The sequence below is a fragment of the Ambystoma mexicanum genome, chromosome 6p (assembly GCF_040938575.1).
Source record: "Ambystoma mexicanum isolate Mex_15411 chromosome 6p, UKY_AmexF1_1, whole genome shotgun sequence".
Classification (NCBI taxonomy): Eukaryota; Metazoa; Chordata; class Amphibia; order Caudata; family Ambystomatidae; genus Ambystoma; species Ambystoma mexicanum.
Window position 1 is genome coordinate 625,237,927 of NC_090935.1, and position 12,048 is coordinate 625,249,974.

General features: G+C 46.8%; 2 non-coding genes across 2 annotated transcripts; one reads left to right on the top strand and one right to left on the bottom strand.

Annotated features, from left to right (window-relative positions):
* Positions 1-1,191: 1,191 nt before the first annotated feature.
* Positions 1,192-1,263, top strand: TRNAA-UGC (transfer RNA alanine (anticodon UGC)). Its single transcript has one exon. It is a non-coding gene; the product is annotated as a tRNA-Ala (tRNA).
* A 7,211-nt stretch (positions 1,264-8,474) lies between these two features.
* TRNAA-UGC (transfer RNA alanine (anticodon UGC)) lies at positions 8,475-8,546 on the bottom strand. Its single transcript has one exon. It is a non-coding gene; the product is annotated as a tRNA-Ala (tRNA).
* Positions 8,547-12,048: the final 3,502 nt, after the last annotated feature.

Sequence of the window (12,048 nt, forward strand, 5' to 3'; positions counted from 1 at the left end):
CATTACTTTAAACAAATCTTGGAGTTGGGAGGGGGGAAGATCCTCCGCCAACCCACTGATATTGCATCAGAAAAGATCTACAGCCGTCACTAACACAGTATCATTTATAATGGATGTGCCTCGCAAGCATCCCCAGTTCCTTCGGCACCAAAAGTGCCTCCATTACTGAGGATCAGCACTTCTCGCCAAGTAAGCACTGGGACAAGGATCAGTGGCTGTGGGAATAACGACGGTTGCTGCCCCTGTTCATTGTGAAAAAAACAGCCCACAGATGAAAACTCTATTTGTAAACATTGATGTGCCCTGAAACATATGCTACTGAATTAGAATGAGCAGCAGCATTATAACCTTGGAAGTCCTACTTTCTTCATCTCTTCTTTATTTGCTTTTCCTTCTCCGCTCTTGTTTTTCCAATAAAATGTAGTTTTTTTTCATTATTTTTTAGTAAAAAGCACGCTCACATTTGGTTTTAAATATAGGCCCCCACATTAATATTAAATACATGACTTATTTTTCATTTGGATGTTTACACAAAACAATGCTAGATATCAGGCACACACCTTGATCATACAATAGTCAGCAAAGAGGATAAACATTGTTTCTCAATTATCAAACATATTGAAGAGTCAGCCAGAGTCTCCTGTGTTTAAGTACTAGAAGTGCCAATATGGAAAACCAGGACTGTCTGAAAGTGGGGCGCGCTAGGCAGCTAACATACATGCCAACACATACATGCCAACATTCTGACGCACCTGGGAGATAAATTGTGACCGGTCGGGAGACGTAATTTTACCCATAGGAATGCATTGGTGCTGGAATTATTTTAGGCAGGATAATGTGAAAAATAGCAATAGTTTTCACTGAAAAGTCGGGAGTCTTCTGCCTAAATCGGGAGGGACACATGTATGAGCTAGGCACACTTTTTACAGAACATACCTTCTTTTGGGGGCATGAAATACATTAAAACATTTCCCACAGGGTGCACAAGTAAGGTTAAAGGATTGGTTTTACAAAAGTTAGATAAGAGCCCCACATTCAAGAGGCACTTCCGGTTCTCCAATTGCCGCAAATGCAACACGTGCTTTCCTGTTCCATCACTCACTCTATCCACTCACTAATTGTACAAAAAAAGATTTAACTATGTTTCAATACACTAGTCATCTAAGCAATTAGCTCACATTCCATCAGCTAGGGGATGTAGCTCAGTGGTAGAGCGCATGCTTTGCATGTATGAGGCCCCGGGTTCAATCCCCGGCATCTCCACGCGGTTGATTTTTTTTTTTTAATCATCAAGGCGTTATTTGCAAAACAATTGAATGAAGCGGCTTATAATCTTCATTCTTTTCCTGTATGAATTCGCCCAAGCCGCCTCTTCCAACATTACGAGGCTGCGTTCAGTATAAAGCTGATGGTCGCTGTATCAGGTGTCTCCTCTGTGCTAAAGACTTCCTGCAGTCGCAGACAGTCCTGCACATACAAATAGGAGCTCTACCCTTACTGGACGCCAGTGGGCACAATTTCCAGATTCGTTTTTGGCACGATGCGACCAACAGCATTGCTTTTCCATCTGCTACCCTTAACTCCCGTTATTCCGGAAAAAAGGGCAGATGGAGGCATTTGTTCGCCTTTAGTTGGCATAAAAGGCTACAGGTTTATTATCACAACATTACGAAACACTACATGTTTGTCATCACATGGGGGGGGGCTGGAGCCTCATGAAGTTGGGGGCGTGTGGCACAACTCTTCAGGGCGGAGCTTGGAATGGGGCTAAAGTGTGCCCCACACATGATTTTAAGACTCACAACGAATAACATTTCCAAAACAGATGTTTTCTATGATACAAGCTTGACCCAGTGTTATTTACATTTAGTGCAGTTCGTTCTGGTTGTTAGAACACCCTGTATCCTCCATGTCAACTCCTAGAAAGCTGCCATGTGTGGGAAGTATACTACCTAATCCCCCACACTAGCGTGAGATGGGGGTTTAGATTCTATAAAAGACAAGGAGGCGAGTATTATGCATTACAATCTTTACTGAGATCCACAGCAGCAAAGAATAAAAACTTTGTAAAACGAAATTTTTTCCAATAAACATAAAGTCATAACAATGCAATGGGAACATCCCAGTTCAACATGGTGGGCAGGTCATGCCCTGGAGGTAGCCAATAGGGAGCGAGCCAATCCCATATAGGTCCATTCCTTTAACAACTCCCCCTCTTTCTTTGCTGCTGACCCACAGCTAAGTCACACCTCTAGTTTGCTTAGCTTGTACTTGTTACATTGCGGCATTTCTGTAGGAATTGCTTGATTTATTACTTTAATATCTTTGTTTGCTTTAATTACGGCGTTCGCTTGAAAGCGTGTGTTTCCTTTACATTGGTATTCCATTTCAATTCATCACGCGAGCGTGGCGTTCCAATTTCGAGCCCGCTCCGCGTCTGGTGTGTTGAGCGCTGCCTGAAGGCGCCAAGTTTCCTCGCACACGCTGGGTTTGGTCCTTCTGGACACATTGTTGCTAACGCTTTCAGCGTTCTATTTCAGGCGCGCGTCCCTGTTCAGGGCCGCGGCGTCTGCTTTGTTTGTTCATCGCGTGGCAGCCAGTGTCAGGAAGCTTATCTTCTGACAGACTGCACACGTTTTTCACAAGGTCTCTGGCACATGCTGTAAGGTGCCACTTCTAGTTTGGAGGTTGGTGGTTCAAGCCTGCTATCCACCTGGTGGTTTATGTGTGTGAAATTTTTTGGTGTCATTGTTTTTTCTGTAATTACAAATTTCTATAATTATATTTTGGGAGTTGTGTTTATATTTTTCCCCTCACGCTGCTCACATGCTTTTGGCTGATAGTCAGCAGGCTCTGCCTGTGTGAGGCCTAGGTGGCCCTTCCCCTGAAAGTTACACCCTGTGAAATTGTGGGTTCAGCCTGCTAGGCTTGCATAGTTCAACAGCTAGCCCTGCTGTTTGTTGACATAATATATATTTATATATTTTGTTCCGAGTGGAATACTGCCAAGTGCTGTCATGGATAAGGGGGTGCTCCCCTCCTCTGCTGATGCCAGCACTCAAGTACGTACTGCCAAGAAAAGTGACAGGTCTGGAGACAATATGGGGGATCAATCCTGTCATGGCCAACCTTCAGTGGCTCAGGCTATTCAGTCCTCTTTGGACACAGCTTTAACAGGTTTAAATAACACCTTGGCGTCAGCCTTTGACAGATTAATCACCCGCATTGCGGATTTCCACCCCTCCCAAGATGCTGCCCCATCTGTTGCAACCCAGGCCCCTAAAAAGTGTACGGCCAAAACTAAACATACCCAGGGACAATTCGGCCCCCCCTGGGCCATTTCACCCATATCTTCCCCTAAAAGAACTTTAAAGAGAGGGTGGGAAGAGTCTCATCAACCTTTCGCTTCCACACCCTGGCCAGCGCAGGCGCGCTTCGCGCCGGCGGAGTCCCCTATTGCGGTGTCATCCTCAGAAAGTTCTGTTGATTCTGATTCGCCCCCTAAGAGGCGGAAAAAGAAAGTAACATCTGTGTGCCCTCAGGAAGCGCCCCTGCTTGATGGTAGCGGAGTACCTTTATTTGACCCTGCCCTGATACAGCACCCCAGGTCAGCCGAGTGGCAGCCCTCTGAGGAAGTTTCCTCTTTCCTCAAGTTCTGGATAAGGCGCCCTATGCCCAAAGAGGATCGTAACAAGATGCGGTCGGAGTGTCCCAGACCTGTGCTTGCAGACAAGGTGGCTTTAGCGCCAGAAATAGACCAGTCTATGGCGGCTTTTCTATCCCAAAAAGGGAAGGACCCCAAGAAGGGGGTCGATAAAGCGTGGCGTAGTTGCCAAGACAGACTGTTGGACATCCTGGGTCCAGTCACGCAGATTTTTGAAATGGCAGAAGAGGCGGCGGCCTCTAATACCCCAGTTGATGTTGACGCATTAAGGGGTTGGATCCAACGTACGGTATGCCTGCTCGGCAACGCTAATGCCTCCATATGTAGGGAGAGGAGAAAATCATTATTAATGAGGTTGGATTCCAAACTGGCAGACATGGCTGAGAGGGAAGGTGGCCCTTCAGCTCAGGGTAATTTATTTGGGGATTCTTTCCTGAAAGACTTGTCGGCTTATGTTCACACATTTACAGCGCTGGACAAGGCGCAGGTTAATATAAAAAAGGTCTTTGCCCCAAAGGTTTTTAACAAGGCTGGACGAGGTAGGGCCCGCTCCTCCAGCCGCTTTTCCCAGGGCTCCTCCCGTCCCCGCCAGTTTGCGCCCCGTGGCGCATACCATACCTCCTCTGCTCGGGGAGCACATAACCAGTTCTACCCACAACAAAACTCGAATGGGAGAGGACGTGCCGGCAGAAGAGCCGGAAGATCAAGAGGGCAATCAGGTACTTTCTCAGGTGCTAAAAGTTTTTTCCCTCAAAAGTCTAGGTGGCAGACTAGCCAAGTTTCTTCCACAGTGGGAGGCCCTCACTTCGGATCCTTGGGTGTTACAAACGGTTCAGGGTTATCAGATAGAATTCTATGCCCCACCTTGTCAGTTGTCCTTTCCCCTTCCTTTGGTGTTCGACGAAGTCAAACAATCCCTCATAGATGTGGAGGTAAGGGATCTCATCTCCAAGGGGGCGGTAGTCCCGGCCTCTTACAAGGCCTCTCAGTTTCTGAGTTCCATTTTTCTAGTCCCGAAACCAGACCAGGGATTTTGCCCAGTAATCAACCTGAAAGCCCTCAACTCTTTTGTGGTGTATCACCACTTCAAAATGGAGGGAATTCATTTACTCAGAGACACCCTTCTCCCTGCAGATTGGATGGTCAAATTGGACCTCAAAGACGCTTACCTAGTAGTTCCCGTCTTTCCCCCGCATCAGGAGTTTCTTCAATTTCAATGGGGGGACCGGGTGTGGCAGTTTGCATCCCTTCCGTTTGGCCTGTCCTCGGCCCCATGGTGTTTCACCAAGCTCATGAGGCCTGTGATGGCTCTTCTCAGATCCAGGGGGATTCGGATCATAATTTATTTGGACGACATGTTGCTCCTAGCCCAGAATTATCAAACTCTGTGTTCTCATCTGAAATTCACTGTGACCCTCTTACAGGATCTAGGTTTTGTGATAAATGTAAAAAAATCCATATTGAAGCCTACGCAATGTATCCAATTTCTGGGCTTCAATATAGATTCAAAGCTTTGCATCCTTCTTCTCCCAGACAACAGACTCTCCAACATAAAGAAGGAAATTCGTCTGCTCCTCAGAAGAGGGAGGATCTCCCTCAGGCAGTTGGCCAGAGTTGTGGGAATGCTGTCAGCATCCATTCAGGCTATCTTCCCTGCTCCCCTACATTACAGAGCTCTGCAACGCTAAAAAGCCAAGCATTTGAGCAAGTGTCTCTCTTACTCTAAAATGGTGGTATTGCCGCCGGAAGCCAGGTTGGAGCTCCTGTGGTGGCTCAGGCACATGGAGGCCTGGAATGGCAAGGCAATATTTGGCCTATCTCCGGATGTCGTACTGGAGTCAGATGCGAGCAGATCGGGTTGGGGAGCCAGATTAGGTCAGGTTTCCACAGGTGGGAAATGGTCAGAGTCAGAGAAACAACTACATATCAATTGCCTAGAGTTGTTAGCGGGGTCCTTTGCGGTTCGGAGTCTCCTCAAGGATCAGGGGAATTGTTGTGTTCTCCTCCGCATGGACAACATCTCTGCGGTGAGATACATCAATCGCCTGGGGGGTACTAGGTCCAAAGTCTTGGCGGATTGGCAAGAGAGTTTTGGCATTTTTGCCTCGACAGGGATATTATATTGAAAGCGGAATACCTCCCGGGAGTCAGCAACGAAGTTGCAGACTGGAACTCCAGGCACCTGCAAGACAGGAGCGATTGGATGTTGAACAGATCTCTTTTCGCCCGCTTAGCGTCCCTCTGGGGTCCCCTGACCATAGACTTGTTTGCCTCGAGACTGAATTGTCAAGTTCCCAGGTTTTACAGTTGGAGACCAGATCCGTTAGCTCTGGCCACCGACGCTTTCCTCCAGGATTGGTCGGGTCAGTTGGGGTATGGCTTTCCTCCCTTTGCCATGATAGCTCAGGTTCTGGTCCAAGTTCGCACACAAGCGGCGGCTCTGGTTCTAGTTACCCCCTTTTGGCCCTCTCAGGTTTGGTTCCCGGCCCTGCTGGAATTAGCAGTAGATATTCCCCGTCTTCTCTCTCCCGATCCCCTATTGCTGGTGGATCCGGAGGGTCTCCCTCACGAGTTGGTCCTGCAGGGACACCTTGCCCTTATTGCTTGGAAGATTTCAGCTCTTCCTGGTGCTTCAGAGGACTTTCGCAAGACTCTATGGCGGTCATCAGGGACTCCTGGGCGCCCTCTACTAAGGCGGGGTATTCCTCAGCATGGAACAAATGGGTTAGCTGGTGTGTGGCTAGGCACCTCAATCCCGTTTCGGCCCCTCCTGTAGAGGTGGTTAATTTTTTAGTGGAGTTGTATAAGGAAGGAAAAGCCTACAGGACTGTTAATGGTTTTCGTTCAGCTATTTCAGCAGGTCACCTTTTGGTTAAAGGGAAACCGGTGGGTAGGCATTTTTTGGTGCGAAGGGCCCTCAAATCTATCCGTATTAAAGTTCCACCACAACCGAAGTATTTGGTTTTTTGGGATGTTAATATGGTACTGCAGCTCTTCAGGTCCTGGCCTCTTAATGAAGAACTGTCCCTGCAGCAGTTATTTGCCAAACTTGCTATGTTACTATGTCTAGTGTCTATTAAAAGGGTCTCTGATATCAGAGCTTTGGATGTGGATAATAAGATGTTCACCCCTCAGGGGGTTACTTTCTTTATCTCACGAAGGACTAAATGCATGACTTCCTCGATACCCTATCCAGCTTTTCCTGAAGATTGTAAATTATGTATGGTCAATTGTCTGAAATGTTTTGAGCTCAAAACCGAACGTTTTAGACCTCCCAATACCTCTCAGCTGCTGATTTCCTACCGAAAACCCCATAAGCCGGTCTCCCCTTCTACTTTGGCCAGATGGATCAAATGGGTTATGCGAGAGGCGGGGGTTGACACTTCCTCCTTTGGTCCCCACTCAGTCCGTGGCGCTATGGCCTCTAAAGCAGCCTTTCTGGGGGGTAGTTTGGAGCAGATTGTAAAAGCAGCTGACTGGTCAAGGGAGCCAACTTTTAAGACATTTTACCATAAACGTATTGCTCATGTAGCGGTGAATGTAATGCAAGGGCTTTGAACTTGCATAATATGAGCCTCCTGTCTTGCCATAGAATACCTAATCCCCCACACAAGCGTGAGATGGGGGTTTAGATTCTATAAAAGACAAGGAGGCGAGTATTATCCCACCCACCCACCCTTACTGGTGTTGGTTGTTGTTTCAGCTTTCGGTTGATGGCTTCGACGCAGGAAGAAGCAAGAGTTTCCGCTCCAAGTTGCTGAAGGTTTCAGCTCTGGCGTCTCCATGGGAGTTTGGTCTTCATTCTACGTGGAGAAATTGTTCGGTGGTCGTGTGAAAAGGATCAGCTTCAGAAAGAGGGGTTAAAGAGTTGTTAAAGGAATGGACCTATATGGGATTGGCTCGCTCCCTATTGGCTACCTCCAGGGCATGACCTGCCCACCATGTTGAACTGGGATGTTCCCATTGCATTGTTATGACTTTATATTTATTGGAAAAAATGTCGTTTTACAAAGTTTTTATTCTTTGCTGCTGTGGATCTCAGTAAAGATTGTAATGCATAATACTCGCCTCCTTGTCTTTTATAGAATCTAAACCCCCATCTCACGCTAGTGTGGGGGATTAGGTAGTATACTTCCCACACATGGCAGCTTTCTAGGAGTTGACATGGAGGATACAGGGTGTTCTAACAACCAGAACGAACTGCACTAAATGTAAATAACACTGGGTCAAGCTTGTATCATAGAAAACATCTGTTTTGGAAATGTTATTCGTTGTGAGTCTTAAAATCATGTGTGGGGCACACTTTAGCCCCATTCCAAGCGCCGCCCTGAAGAGTTGTGCCACATGCCCCCAACTTCATGAGGCTCCAGGCCCCCCCATGTGATGACAAACATGTAGTGTTTAGTAATGTTGTGATAATAAACCTGTAGCCTTTTATGCCAACTAAAGGCGAACAAATGCCTCCATCTGCCCTTTTTTCCGGAATAACGGGAGTTAAGGGTAGCAGATGGAAAAGCAATGCTGTTGGTCGCCATCGTGCCAAAAACGAATCTGGAAATTGTGCCCACTGGCGTCCAGTAAGGGTAGAGCTCCTATTTGTATGTGCAGGACTGTCTGCGACTGCAGGAAGACTTTAGCACAGAGGAGACACCTGATACAGCGACCATCAGCTTTATACTGAACGCAGCCTCACAATGTTGGAAGAGGCGGCTTGGGCGAATTCATACAGGAAAAGAATGAAGATTATAAGCCGCTTCATTCAATTGTTTTGCAAATAACGCCTTGATGATTAAAAAAAAAATCAACCGCATGGAGATGCCGGGGATTGAACCCGGGGCCTCATACATGCAAAGCATGCGCTCTACCACTGAGCTACATCCCCTAGCTGATGGAATATGAGCTAATTGCTCAAATGACTTGTGTATTGAAACATAGTTTCATCTTTTTTTGTACAATTAGTTTTATTTTTTGAAACCTTACCCAAAGATTATACCACACACACCCAATCTCCTTTGCCTGCTCCGCATTTTAAAATTGAACCATTTACAGCCTCAGTGTTACATACGGACAATTTAACTAAGCCTTTCCTCTGCGCTATAATTAAGAAGAAGAAACCCTACACTTAAAACGGCTAACTGCTTAAAAAGGCGCCATTGAAAAATATTTACTTCCAGAGCCCCAAGAAAGCGAATTGAAACGCTAACAATGTTAACGATCACTACAGTCTGTTTCGGAGCAGAGAGGAGTTTTCAAGGCTGCAGTCGAAACGTAAAAGCCGTCTTGTTCCAAAGCAGCTAATTAAGAAACGCTGTTCAGCATTACTCTTAAGTTATTAGAGGTATCTGTCTTTGGACAATGAATCATTCGGTGGATTACTATTTTATAACAATAAAAAAAGTGTCCTGTTATTTATGATTTTAGATGTTGTATTAGTAGTTGGATTGATTTATACAGCAACGTCACGGACCGTGGCGTGGAATAACAAACAAGCACACAGAGGCGAGGACAGCCATTAATACCCTCAAGATGGCGCCCAATTTATTAGGTCCGGTTCGAAAGAGCTACAGCTTTTTGCCAGAGCTCTTGAAGATAGATATCACGCTAAGCTCTCAACCATTTGTGTCGCAAAGGCGGGTGAAAACGCCCGATTTTATTTTTGGCGTGTGAGAGGCCCATTGACATGAATGGGCGTGCAGGAGGATTGGCGGGTGAGTCAGCTGTTTACAAGGTTGGTTACACCCGCCAAAAGTGTGAGAGTTGAGAGCTATGTAATCATGTTTGAAAATATTTGTATTGAGGTATTTCAGAGATACAAACATTTCAACGATGGCGCCCTCATGATTCCTTTAGACTATACATGTTTGCATGGGATCTGGATAGGGGGACAACAGGGAGCATGCCCACTAGATAGAATTGTGAACATTAGCCTGTGTCGCATCTAGAAAAGATTGTGAATGTTAGCATGTCCGCACTTAGGTGAAACTTGAATGTTAGCATGTGCCAAACTTAGAATTGTGAACAGTAGCCTGTGCCGCATCTAGACAGGATCGCGAAGGTTAGCAAGTGGCACACTTAGACGGAACTGTGAATGTTAGCATGTCAAATGTCAGGTAACCCACTAACCAATATAAGCTCAAACTCTACATACTTATCTCACTCAAAAAACTCACACAACCATCTCTCACACAACAAGCCGCATGCACTTCACAACACTGCAACAACACATAAGCCGGAGCAACAGCACACGCGGACTGACACCGATCCAATACCTGCACCAAAGCTCAGCATCTAGTGTATACCGAGTTGAAGCTGCCAACAGAACACCACTCCTCTCACTATCTTACTCTCTCTTCACCTTACTAACCCATCCCATCTTATCGTTTACAGATCTGCCAGAGCGCCTGGGGACCAATTCCGCTGGTGGCGGTGCGCAGTAGAAATACATTTAACATTTAACATAACTCGGGACTGGGGCATAAAAGTGTGCCCACAGTTACAAATGGCAATTCATTCCTTTTGGGACTGACGGTTTTGTCAGCTTCCTCAAGGGTTTTATATAGGGGAACACTAGTGGACACAGTTTAAGGAGGCTATATGCACATCATAAGCCACTAAGTTGTTTTGGGGAGATACTACACAGCTTTCAACTCACCCACTTTTGGTGGGTGTCACCCGCCTTGCAAGCAGCTGAATCACCCGCCAAGTCCCTCATATGCCCATTCAATTCTATGGGCTCTCACCCGCCAAAAAGAAAATCGGGCGTTTTTCCCAGCCTTGGTGACACAAAAGGTTGGGAGCCATTGATGCTATCTTTATTCCCCGCAGCAGTGAACTACCTACTGCGCAGGCTTTCCAATGTGCATGCGCGCACCTTGCGTAATCCCATTGGATGTCACTTTCGTGACAGAGCTTCCTGGCTCCTTTAACCGTGTCCTCTCTGGGACACTACATCTCCCCCTTCGGTCCAAAGAACAAAAGTCACTCACAGTTCTGCCCCTTCACAATTCCTCAATTAGGCGCATTGGTGTCCTGATGCATCGAGTCGCTGTCTGTCCAGTCAGTAAATGGCCACTCTCTGTCCAGTCAGCACAGCAGCATCGCCCTCTTCACTTTGTTCCTGGTCTTATTCTCTGTAAAGCTTAAAGTGAGAGATACTTCAAGTGAGAGATACTTCAGCACTCATCTGGGAGAGTGAGCAGTCACCATTGCCTCGTTCACATGGGAGATCGTCAAGTGTTCTGGATCAAACTTTGAGTCTGCTTTCTTGTCTTCTGCTCACAAGTACCTTGTCACTCACATGCAGTTCAGATTTCTTGGCTCGCCTCCTGTTATCGGCGTAATCCTTCATCGCTTGCTTCCTGCGGGCGTCTGAATCTCTAGAGGTGTATGTCGTCACTCGCCAGGTGAGGAAGTCTGGTCCTTATCCGTCGACCAAACAGTAGTTTCACTGGACTGTTTTCAGTCGTGCAGCGAGCTTCTGTAGCCCCTCAGCAGGTTGCACACCGCCTGGTTGAGAGACATTGGTCCCAGCTAATTTTGTTGGAGAACCGTCTTCAGGCTGCTCATACATTTCTCCACCATGCCGTTGGCCTGGGGGCATAGTGGAGCAACCTTTCTTTGGTGGATACCCATGTACTGCATGAACCTTGCAAACGCCAGACTACCGACGTGTGCACCGTTGTCCGACTTTAGGACCTCTGGGATCCCCCATCCTGAGAATATGCTGTCTAGCACTGGTATCACAGTGCTGGCAGCAGTGGCCCATAGCATGTGCACCAATGGCAATCGAGAATGTTCATCCATGATGTAGAGCCAGTATTTGTTGTCTCCTAAAGGGCAGAAGAAGTGGATTGTGAGGTGGTCTATGGGCGCTCTAGTATTTCAGACATTAGTACAGGTTCAGGATTGTTGGGTCTGGAGGTACTCTGGAACATTTGACATGCGTTGGGTCTATTCCTGGGAACCACATGGTGTCCCTTACTTGTCTCTTCGTAGATACTACCCTGTGATGACCTTCGTGGGCTAGATCCACAACTTGTTGTTGCAGGTCTGTGCTGATTACTATTTGGTATAGTCGCATAACAAGTCTTTCTGCTGATACTGCCAATTCCTCTCATATGTTCTTAAACGGTCGTAGTTCAGTTGTATAGCCGTCTTCCCCTCGGATGCATGTAAGATCAGCGTCCCTCCATCTTCCAGATTTAATGAGTTCTTACACTCTCGTTAGCATGGTATCATGCGTGGTGTGCTCCAGGATGATCTTTGGCATGATTTTCCCTTGGGGCCCCTGATGGGTGAGAAAATTGACATACGCCTCCGCTATGGAGTCATTGGAGAACGGGTCTGGTAAGGGGTGTCGAGACATAAAATCTGCAGGGTTATAC